The sequence below is a fragment of the Pseudophryne corroboree genome, chromosome 1, assembly GCF_028390025.1.
Source record: "Pseudophryne corroboree isolate aPseCor3 chromosome 1, aPseCor3.hap2, whole genome shotgun sequence".
NCBI classification, from domain to species: Eukaryota; Metazoa; Chordata; class Amphibia; order Anura; family Myobatrachidae; genus Pseudophryne; species Pseudophryne corroboree.
Window position 1 is genome coordinate 22,661,561 of NC_086444.1, and position 12,920 is coordinate 22,674,480.

The window sequence follows — 12,920 nt, forward strand, 5'->3', positions numbered from 1 at the left end:
ACTGTGCACTGAGGTGGAGAGCGCTATCACTATACTGTGCACTGAGGGGGTGAGCGCCATCAATCACTATACTGTGCACTGAGGGGCTGAGCACTATCACTATACTGTGCACTGAGGGGGTGAGCGCTATCACTATACTGTGCACTGAGGGGGTGAGCGCTATCACCATACTGTGCACTGAGGGGGTGAGCGCTATCACCATACTGTGCACTGAGGGGGTAATTACTATCACTATACTGTGCACTGAGGGGGGTGAGCGCTATCACCATACTGTGCACTGAGGGGGTGAGCGCTATCACCATACTGTGCACTGAGGGGGTGAGCGCTATCACCATGCTGTGCACTGAGGGGTGAGTGCTATCACCATACTGTGCACTGAGGGGGTGAGCGCTATCACCATACTGTGCACTGAGGGGGTGAGCGCTATCACCATACTGTGCAATGAGGGGGTGAGTGCTATTACTATACGGTGTACTGAGGGGTGAGAGCTATCACCATGCTGTGCACTGAGGGGGTGAGCGCTATCACCATACCGTGCACAGAGGAGGTGAGTACTATTACTATACCGTGCACTGAGGGGGTGAGCACTATCACTATACTGTGCACTGAGGGGGTGAGCACTATAACTATACTGTGCACTGAGGTGGAGAGCGCTATCACTATACTGTGCACTGAGGGCGTGAGCGCCATCAATCACTATACTGTGCACTGAGGGGGAGAGCGCTATCACTATACTGTGCACTGAGGGGGTGAGCGCCATCAATCACTATACTGTGCACTGAGGGGGAGAGCGCTATCACTATACTGTGCACTGAGGTGGAGAGCGCTATCACTATACTGTGCACTGGGGGTTTAGTATTATTACTATACTGTGCATTAAGGAGTACTATCACTATACTGTGCACTGAGGGGGTGAGCACTATCACTATACTGTGCACTGAGGGGTACTATCACTATACTGTGCACTGAGGGGGTGAGCGCTATCACTAATCTGTGTACTGAGAGGGTGAGCACTATAACTATACTGTGCACTGAGGTGGAGAGCGCTATCACTATACTGTGCACTGAGGGGGTGAGCGCTATCACTATACTATGCACTGAGGGGGTGAGCGCTATCACTATACTGTGCACTGAGGGGGTGAGCGCTATCACCATACTGTGCACTGAGGGGGTGAGCGCTATCACCATACTGTGCACTGAGGGGGTGAGCGCTATCACCATACTGTGCACTGAGGGGGTGAGCGCTATCACCATACTGTGCACTGAGGGGGTGAGCGCTATCACCATACTGTGCACTGAGGGGGTGAGCGCTATCACCATACTGTGCACTGAGGGGGTGAGTGCTATCACCATGCTGTGCACTGAGGGGTGAGTGCTATCACCATACTGTGCACTGAGGGGGTGAGCGCTATCACCATACTGTGCACTGAGGGGTGAGCGCTATCACTATACTGTGCAATAAGGGGGTGAGTGCTATTACTATACTGTGTACTGAGGGGGGTGAGCGATATCACCATGCTGTGCACTGAGGGGGTGAGCGCTATCACCATACTGTGCACAGAGGAGGTGAGTACTATTACTATACCGTGCACTGAGGGGGTGAGCACTATCACTATACTGTGCAATGCGGGGGTGAGTGCTATTACTATACTGTGTACTGAGGGGGTGAGCGCTATCACCATGCTGTGCACTGAGGGGGTGAGCGCTATCACTATACTGTTCACTGAGGGGGTGAGTACTATCACTATACTGTGCACTGAGGGGGTGAGCACTATCACTATACTGTGCACTGAGGGGGTGAGCACTCACTATACTGTGCACTGAGGGGGTGAGCACTATCACTATACTGTGCACTGAGGGGGTGAGCACTATCACTATACTGTGCACTGAGGGGGTGAGCACTATCACTATACTGTGCACTGAGGGGTACTATAACTATACTGTGCACTGAGGGGGTGAGCACTATCACTATACTGTGCACTGAGGGGTACTATCACTATACTGTGCACTGAGGGGTACTATCACTATACTGTGCACTGAGGGGGTGAGCGCTATCACTAATCTGTGTACTGAGAGGGTGAGCGCTATCACTATACTGTGCAGAGGGGTACTATCACTATACTGTGCACTGAGGCGGTGAGTACTATCACTATACTGTGCACTGAGGGGGTGAGCACTATAACTATACTGTGCACTGAGGGAGTACTATCACTATACTGTGAACTGATGGGTACTATTACTATACTGTGCACAGAGGTGGTGAGCACTATCACTATACTGTGCACTGAGGGGGTGAGTGCTATTACTAATCTGTGTACTGAGAGGGTGAGCACTATCACTATACTGTACAGAGGGGTACTATCACTATACTGTGCACTAAGGGGGTGAGCACTATTACTATACTGTGCACTGAGGGGGTGAGTGATATCACTATACTGTGCACTGAGGGCATGAGCGCTTTCACTTTACTGTGCACTGGGGGTTCAGTATTATTACTATACTGTGCATTAAGGAGTACTATCACTATACTGTGCACTGAGGGGGAGAGCACTATTACTGTACTGTGCACAGAGGGGGAGAGCACTATTACTGTACTGTGCACAGAGGGGGAGAGCACTATTACTGTACTGGGCACAGAGGGGGAGGGAGCACTATTACTATACTGGGCACAGAGAGGGAGAGCACTATTACTGTACTGGGCACAGAGAGGGAGAGCACTTACTGTACTGGGCACAGAGGGGGAGAGCACTATTACTGTACTGGGCACTGAGGGGGAGAGAGCACTATTACTATACTGGGCACTGAGGGGGAGAGAGCACTATTACTATACTGTGCACTGAGGGGTACTATCACTACTATACTGTGCTGTGAATGCAATCACCATACTGTGCACTGAGGGGGTGAGCGCTATCACCGTACTGAGCACTGAGGGGGTGACCGCTATCACTATACTGTGCACTGAGAGGGTGAGCGCTAGCACTATACTGTGCACTGAGGGGGTGAGCGCTATCACCATACTGTGCACTGAGGGGGTGAACGCAATCACCATACTGTGCACTGAGGGGGTGAACGCAATCACCATACTGTGCACTGAGGGGGTGAACGCAATCACCATACTGTGCACTGAGGGGGTGAACGCAATCACCATACTGTGCACTGAGGGGGTGAACGCAATCACCATACTGTGCACTGAGGGGGTGAACGCAATCACCATACTGTGCACTGAGGGGGTGAACGCAATCACCATACTGTGCACTGAAGGGGTGAACGCAATCACCATACTGTGCACTGAGGGGGTGAACGCAATCACCATACTGTGCACTGAGGGGGTGAACGCTATCACTATATTGTGCACTGAGAGGGTGAGCGCTAGCACTATACTGTGCACTGAGGGGGTGAGCGCTATCACCATACTGTGCACTGAGGAGGTGAACGCAATCACCATACTGTGCACTGAGGGGGTGAACGCAATCACCATACTGTGCACTGAGGGGGTGAACGCAATCACCATACTGTGCACTGAGGGGGTGAGCACTATCACTATACTGTACACTAAGGGGGTGAGCACTATTACTATACTGTGCACTGAGGGGGTGAGTGCTATCACTATACTGTGTACTGAGGGCGTGAGCGCTATCACTATACTGTGTACTGAGGGCGTGAGCGCTATCACTATACTGTGCACTGAGGGCGTGAGCGCTATCACTATACTGTGCACTGAGGGGGAGAGCACTATTACTGTACTGGGCACAGAGGGGGAGGGAGCACTATTACTATACTGGGCACAGAGAGGAAGAGCACTATTACTGTACTGGGCACAGAGAGTGAGAGCACTATTACTATACTGGGCACAGAGAGGAAGAGCACTATTACTATACTGGGCACAGAGAGGAAGAGCACTATTACTGTATTGGCACAGAGAGGGAGAGCACTATTACTGTACTGGGCACAGAGAGGGAGAGCACTATTACTATACTGGGCACAGCGGGGGAGAGCACTATTACTGTACTGGGCACTGAGGAGGAGAGAGCACTATTACTATACTGGGCAGAGAGGGAGAGCACTATTACTATACTGAGCACAGAGGAGGAGAGCACTATTACTATACTGCGCACTGAGGGGGAGAGCACTATTACTGTACTGGGCACTGAGGGGGAGAGCACTATTACTGTACTGGGTACTGAGGGGGAGAGCACTATTACTATACTGCGCACTGAGGGGGAGAGCACTATTACTGTACTGGGCACTGAGGGGGAGAGAGCACCATTACTATACTGGGCACAGAGGGGGAGAGCACTATTACTGTATGGGGAAAAGAGCAGGAGAGAGCACTATTACTGTACTGTGCACAGAGGGGGAGAGCACTATTACTGTATGGGGAAAAGAGCAGGAGAGAGCACTATTACTGTACTGGGCACAGAGGGGGAGAGCACTATTACTATACTTGGCACTGAGGGGGAGAGCACTATTACTGTACTGGGCACTGAGGGGGGAGAGAGCACTATTACTATACTGGGCACTGAGGGGGAGAGAGCACTATTACTGTACTGGGCACAGAGGGGGAGAGCACTATTACTGTACTGGGCACAGAGGGGGAGAGAGCACTATTACTGTACTGGGCACAGAGGGGGAGAGCACTATTACTGTACTGGGCACAGAGGGGGAGGGAGCACTATTACTGTACTGGGCACAGAGGGGGAGGGAGCACTATTACTATACTGGGCACAGAGAGGAAGAACACTATTACTGTATTGGGCAAAGAGGGGGAGAGCACTATTACTGTACTGGGCACTGAGGAGAGAGCACTATTACTATACTGGACAGAGAGGGAGAGCACTATTACTATACTGGGCACAGAGGAGGCACTATTACTGTACTGGGCACTGAGGGGGAGAGCACTATACTGGGCACAGAGGGGGAAAGCACTATTACTATACTGGGCACAGAGGGGGAAAGCACTATTACTGTACTGGGCACAGAGGGGGAGAGCACTATTATTGTACTGGGCACTGAGGGGGAGAGCACTATTACTATACTGCGCACTGAGGGGGAGAGCACTTTTACTATACTGTTCACTGAGGTGGAGAGCACTATTACTGTACTGGGCACTGAGGGGGAGAGAGCACTATTACTGTACTGGACACAGAGGGAGAGAGAGCACCATCACTGTACTGTGCACAGAGGGGGAGAGCACTATTACTGTACTGAGCACAGAGGGGGGGAGAGCACTATTACTGTACTGGGCATAGAGGGGGAGAGCACTATTACTGTACTGGGCACAGAGAGGGAGAGCACTATTACTATACTGGGCACAGAGGGGGAGAGCACTATTACTGTACTGGGCACTGAGGGGGGGAGCACTATTACTGTACTGGGCACTGAGGGGGAGAGAGCACTATTACTGTACTGGGTACTGAGGGGGAGAGCACTATTACTATACTGTGCACTGAGGGGGAGAGCACTATTACTGTACTGGGCACTGAGGGGGAGAGAGCACTATTACTATACTGGGCACTGAGGGGGAGAGAGCACTATTACTATACTGTGCACTGAGGGGGTGAGTACTATCATTATACTGTGCAATGAGGGGATGAATACTATTACTATACTGTGCACTGAGGGGGTGAGCACTATCACTATACTGTGCACTGAGGGGGTGAGCACTATCACTAATCTGTGTACTGAGAGGGTGAGCGCTATCACTACACTGTGCACTGAGGGTTTGAGCGCTATCACTATACTGTGCACTGAGGGGGTGAGCACTATCACTAATCTGTGTACTGAGAGGGTGAGCGCTATCACTATACTGTGCACTGAGGGGGTGAGTACTATCACTATACTGTGCACTGAGGGGGTGAGCACTATTACTATACTGTGCACTGAGGTGGAGAGCGCTATCACTATACTGTGCACTGAGGGGGTGAGTGCTATCACTATACTGTGCACTGAGGGCGTGAGCGCTTTCACTTTACTGTGCACTGGGGGTTCAGTATTATTACTATACTGTGCACTGAGGGGTGCTATTACTATACTGTGCGCAGAGGTGGTGAGCACTATCACTATACTGTGCACTGAGGGGGTGAGTGCTATTACTAATCTGTGTACTGAGGGGGTGAGCGCTATCACTATACTGTGCACTGAGGGGGTGAGTGCTATCACTATACTGTGCACTGAGGGCGTGAGCGCTTTCACTTTACTGTGCACTGGGGGTTCAGTATTATTACTATACTGTGCACTGAGGGGTGCTATTACTATACTGTGCGCAGAGGTGGTGAGCACTATCACTATACTGTGCACTGAGGGGGTGAGTGCTATTACTAATCTGTGTACTGAGGGGGTGAGCGCTATCACTATACTGTGCACTGAGGGGGTGAGAGCTATCACTATACTGTGCACTGAGGGCGTGAGCGCTATCACTATACTGTGCACTGAGGGGGTGAGCGCTATCACTATACTGTGCACTGAGGGGGTGAGCGCTATCACTACACTGTGCACTGATGGGGTGAGTGCTATCACTATACTGTGCACTGAGGGCGTGAGCGCTATCACTATACTGTGCACTGAGGGCATGAGCGCTATCACTTTACTGTGCACTGGGGGGGTGAGTGCTATCACTATACTGTGCACTGAGGGGATGAATACTATTACTATACTGTGCACTGAGGGGGAGAGCACTATTACTATACTGTGCACTGAGGGGGAGAGCACTATTACTGTACTCTGCACAGAGGAGGAGGGAGCACTATTACTGTACTGGGCACAGAGAGGGAGAGCACTATTACTATACTGGGCACAGCGGGGGAGAGCACTATTACTGTACTGGGCACTGAGGAGAGAGCACTATTACTATACTGGGCAGAGAGGGAGAGCACTATTACTATACTGAGCACAGAGAGGAAGAGCACTATTACTGTACTGGGCACAGAGAGGGAGAGCACTATTACTATACTGGGCACAGCGGGGGAGAGCACTATTACTGTACTGGGCACTGAGGAGGAGAGAGCACTATTACTATACTGGGCAGAGAGGGAGAGCACTATTACTATACTGAGCACAGAGAGGAAGAGCACTATTACTGTACTGGGCACAGAGAGGGAGAGCACTATTACTGTACTGGGCACAGAGAGGGAGAGCACTATTACTATACTGGGCACAGCGGGGGAGAGCACTATTACTGTACTGGGCACTGAGGAGGAGAGAGCACTATTACTATACTGGGCAGAGAGGGGGAGGCACTATTACTATACTGAGCACAGAGGAGAGCACTATTACTATACTGCGCACTGAGGGGGAGAGCACTATTACTGTACTGGGCACTGAGGGGGAGAGCACTATTACTATACTGCGCACTGAGGGGGAGAGCACTATTACTGTACTGGGCACTGAGGGGGAGAGAGCACCATTACTATACTGGGCACAGAGGGGGAGAGCACCATTACTGTACTGTGCACAGAGGGGGAGAGCACTATTACTGTATGGGGAAAAGAGCAGGAGAGAGCACTATTACTGTACTGGGCACAGAGGGGGAGAGCACTATTACTATACTGGGCACAGAAGGGGAGAGCACTATTACTGTACTGGGCACTGAGGGGGGAGAGAGCACTATTACTATACTGGGCACTGAGGGGGAGAGAGCACTATTACTGCACTGGGCACAGAGGGGGAGAGCACTATTACTGTACTGGCACAGAGGGGGAGGGAGCACTATTACTGTACTGGGCACAGAGGGGGAGGGAGCACTATTACTATACTGGGCACAGAGAGGAAGAGCACTATTACTGTATTGGGCACAGAGGGGAAGAGCACTATTACTGTACTGGGCACTGAGGAGAGAGCACTATTACTATACTGGACAGAGAGGGAGAGCACTATTACTATACTGGGCACAGAGGAGGAGGCACTATTACTGTACTGGGCACTGAGGGGGAGAGCACTATTACTATACTGGGCACAGAGGGGGAAAGCACTATTACTGTACTGGGCACAGAGGGGGAGAGCACTATTATTGTACTGGGCACTGAGGGGGAGAGCACTATTACTATACTGCGCACTGAGGGGGAGAGCACTTTTACTATTCTGTTCACTGAGGTGGAGAGCACTATTACTGTACTGGGCACTGAGGGGGAGAGAGCACTATACTGTACTGGACACAGAGGGAGAGAGAGCACCATTACTATACTGGGCACAGAGGGGGAGAGCACCATCACTGTACTGTGCACAGAGGGGGAGAGCACTATTACTGTACTGAGCACAGAGGGGGGGAGAGCACTATTACTGTACTGGCATAGAGGGGGAGAGCTTACTTTACTGGGCACAGAGGGCGAGAGCACTATTACTGTACTGGGCACAGAGAGGGAGAGCACTATTACTATACTGGGCACAGAGGGGGAGAGCACTATTACTGTACTGGGCACTGAGGGGGGGGAGAGCACTATTACTATACTGGGCACTGAGGGGGAGAGAGCACTATTACTATACTGTGCACTGAGGGGGAGAGAGCACTATTACTGTACTGGGCACAGAGGGGGAGAGAGCACTATTACTATACTGGGCACAGAGGGGAGAGCACTATTACTGTACTGTGCACTGAGGGGGGAGAGAGCACTATTGCTGTACTGGGCACAGAGGGGGAGAGAGCACTATTACTATACTGTGCAATGAGAGGGAGAGCACTATTACTATACTGTGCAATGAGGGGGAGAGCACTATTACTATACTGTGCAATGAGGGGGAGAGCACTATTACTGTACTGGGCACTGAGGGGGAGAGAGCACTATTTCTATACTGGGCACGGAGGGGGAGAGCACTATTACTGTACTGTGCACTGAGGGGGAGAGAGCACTATTACTGTACTGGGCACTGAGGGGAGAGCACTATTACTGTACTGGGCACTGAGGGGGAGAGCACTATTACTGTACTGGACACAGAGGGAGAGAGAGCACTATTACTATACTGGGCACAGAGGGGGAGAGCACTATTACTGTACTGGGCACTGAGGGGGAGAGAGCACTTACTATACTGAGCACTGAGGGGGAGAGAGCAGTATTACTGTACTGTGCACTGAGGGGGAGAGAGCAGTATTACTGTACTGTGCACTGAGGGGGAGAGCACTATACTGTACTGGGCACTGAGGGGGAGAGAGCACTATTACTATACTGTGCAATGAGGGGGAGAGCACTATTACTTTACTGTGCACTGAGGGGGAGAGCACTATCAGTATACTGTGCCCTGAGAGGGAGAGCACTATTACTCTACTGGGCACAGAGGGGGAGAGCCCTATTACTCTACTGGGCACTGAGGGGGAGAGCACTATTACTATACTGGGCACTGAGGGGGAGAGCACTATTACTCTACTGGGCACAGAGGGGGAGAGCACTATTACTCTACTGGGCACTGAGGGGGAGAGCACTATTACTCTACTGGGCACTGAGGGGGAGAGCACTATTAGTATACTGGGCACAGAGGGGGAGAGCACTATTACTGTACTGTGCCCTGAGAGGGAGAGCACTATTACTGTACTGGGCACAGAGGGGGAGAGCACTATTGCTGTACTGGGCACAGAGAGGGAGAGCACTATTACTGTACTGGGCACAGAGAGGGAGAGCACTATTACTGTACTGGGCACAGAGGGAGAGAGCACTATTACTGTACTGGGCACAGAGGGGGAGAGCACTATTACTGTACTGGGCACAGAGGGGGAGGGAGCACTATTACTGTACTGGGCACAGAGGGGGAGGGAGAACTATTACTGTACTGGGCACTGAGGGGGAGAGAGCACTATTACTATACTGTGCACTGAGGGGGAGAGAGCACTATTACTGTACTGGACACTGAGGGGGGAGAGAGCACTATTACTATACTGGGCACAGAGGGGAGAGCACCATTACTATACTGTGCACTGAGGGGGGAGAGAGCACTATTGCTGTACTGGGCACAGAGGGGGAGAGAGCACTATTACTATACTGTGCAATGAGAGGGAGAGCACTATTACTATACTGTGCAATGAGGGGGAGAGCACTATTACTATACTGTGCAATGAGGGGGAGAGCACTATTACTCTACTGGGCACTGAGGGGGAGAGCACTATTACTATACTGGGCACAGAGGGGGAGAGCACTATTACTGTACTGTGCCCTGAGAGGGAGAGCACTATTACTGTACTGGGCACAGAGGGGGAGAGCACTATTACTGTACTGGGCACAGAGGGAGAGAGCACTATTACTGTACTGGGCACAGAGGGGGAGAGCACTATTACTGTACTGGGCACAGAGCGGGAGAGCACTATTACTGTACTGGGCACAGAGGGAGAGAGCACTATTATTGTACTGGGCACAGAGGGGGAGAGCACTATTACTGTACTGGGCACAGAGCGGGAGAGCACTATTACTGTACTGGGCACAGAGGGAGAGAGCACTATTATTGTACTGGGCACAGAGGGGGAGAGCACTATTACTGTACTGGGCACAGAGGGGGAGAGCACTATTACTCTATTGGGCACTGAGGGGGAGAGCACTATTACTATACTGGGCCCAGAGGGGGAGAGCACTATTACTCTACTGGGCACAGAGGGGGAGAGCACTATTACTGTACTGTGCCCTGAGAGGGAGAGCACTATTACTGTACTGGGCACAGAGGGGGAGAGCACTATTACTGTACTGGGCACAGAGAGGGAGAGCACTATTACTGTACTGGGCACAGAGGGGGAGAGCACTATTACTGTACTGGGCACAGAGAGGGAGAGCACTATTACTGTACTGGGCACAGAGGGGGAGAGCACTATTACTGTACTGGGCACAGAGAGGGAGAGCACTATTACTGTACTGGGCACAGAGAGTGAGAGCACTATTACTCTACTGGGCACAGAGGGAGAGAGCACTATTACTGTACTGGGCACTGAGGGGGGAGAGCACTATTACTGTACTGGGCACTGAGGGGGGAGAGCACTATTACTCTACTGGGCACAGAGGGAGAGAGCACTATTACTGTACTGGGCACTGAGGGGGAGAGCACTATTACAGTACTGGGCACAGAGGGGGAGAGCACTATTACTGTACTGGGCACAGAGGGGGAGAGCACTATTACTGTACTGGGCACTGAGGGGGAGAGCACTATTACTGTACTGGGCACAGAGAGGGAGAGCACTATTACTCTACTGGGCACAGAGGGAGAGAGCACTATTACTGTACTGGGCACTGAGGGGGGTGTACGGGTGCATTGTCTCCTCTATGACTCCCACACATTATGACCTATTTAAGTCATTCTCTGGCAGGATACTGTGGGTAAGAGAAGGCAAACAATGAGATGTGGGTGACGTGATGAAGAAACGCAGTTGATGATGATGATGATGATAACAGGAGTCTGGGGAATGGGTGAGATCGGCGGCCAGGAGACCGCTGGTCACAATACAGACGCCGGGATCCCAGCTGTTGGATGGCTGGCGGGAGTGGCGAGCGCAACAAAGCCCCTTGCGGGCTCGCCACAGGTTCTATTCCCGCTCTTTTGGTGTCATGGATACCCATGAGTGGCAATAGTCCCTGTTAGTCGGCATGCTAACCGGCGGGATTTTTAGGTGCTGGGATCCCAGCGGTCACAAACGCATCCCGGGAACATTTCACGTGCGATGAGAAACATACGACAGGTTGTTTCGCTGCATGTTCCCATAATGCCGTCACGGTCTGTGTATCCTGCTGTACAGTGATGCAGAATATGTGGGCGCTATACAATTAGAGCGTTCTAATAATCCTTTATAATCTTCAGCATCCGCAGAGATAATGTAATGAGCACAGATCTACACATACAGCAGCCATCAGCATTTATTCCAACTTCCAGCACCAGAACACTTACTGCTGGTCATATAGGAGAGTAATATGATCACACAAATCTGCCGCTTTATCTGTTACTATAGAGGAAATAATACATATGTGTGATCTGTACAGTACGCGGCCGGAATACGGGATAGAATATACATTATGTAATGACAGCGGACTCCTGTGTGACCGGCGAGGGACAGACACGTGGAAATGAAGATGGAAGAACTGCGCAGGAATACTGAACTAGGAACACCGGAGTCCCATACAGTTGCTGCAGTGGTCAGTATTGCCATACGGCCAAGCATATTCCACATTGGAATCAGGGAATTTTTCTTATAGTGGGAAATGTATCAAACCGTCTAAAGCAGGGATGGGGAACCTTCGGCCCTCCAGCTGTTGTTGAACTACACATCCCAGCCTGCCCTGCAACAGGTTTAGCATGGCCAAATAGCAAAACTGTAACAAGGCATGCTGGTATGTGTAGTTCAACAACAGCTGGAGTGGCCGAAGGTTCCCCATCCCTGGTCTAAAGGGTGGAGAAGAGGACGAGTGAAAGTTTCCCATATCAGCCAATCAGCATCTACCAACTGCTGGGACAGCATGGATGGTGTAATGGTTAGCATTACTGCCTCACAGGACGGAGGGTCATGGGTTCAATTCCCACCATGGCTCTATATGTGTAGAGTTTGTATGTTCTCCCTGTACTTGCGTGGGTTTCCTGCGGGTACTCCGGTTCCCTCCCACCGGGGATCGTGGCAGTAGTCAGTATTATACTGTAAGTGCAGAGGTAGGTGGCCGGAAACAACCCCTAGCTGTCCTGACCGACACATCACGGGAATTACGGCACATTTCCACATGGATTCCGTATGCAGAATAAAAAGTAACGATTTGAGGTTCTCAGCCGGCCCCCAATGTATGTGTATCTTGAATGAAATGTATTGCAATATCCCACTAATATATACAGCAGGGCCGCAACTAGGTGTGTGCGGAGGGGGCACCACACCTAGCGCTGCAGGGTAGGGGGCGCTGTTGGCAGCACTTGTTAGTTATCTGTTTTAATGACTTTCTTTTGCAGCTTCCCCCCCCCCTTTTTTGAAGCCCAGGATCTCC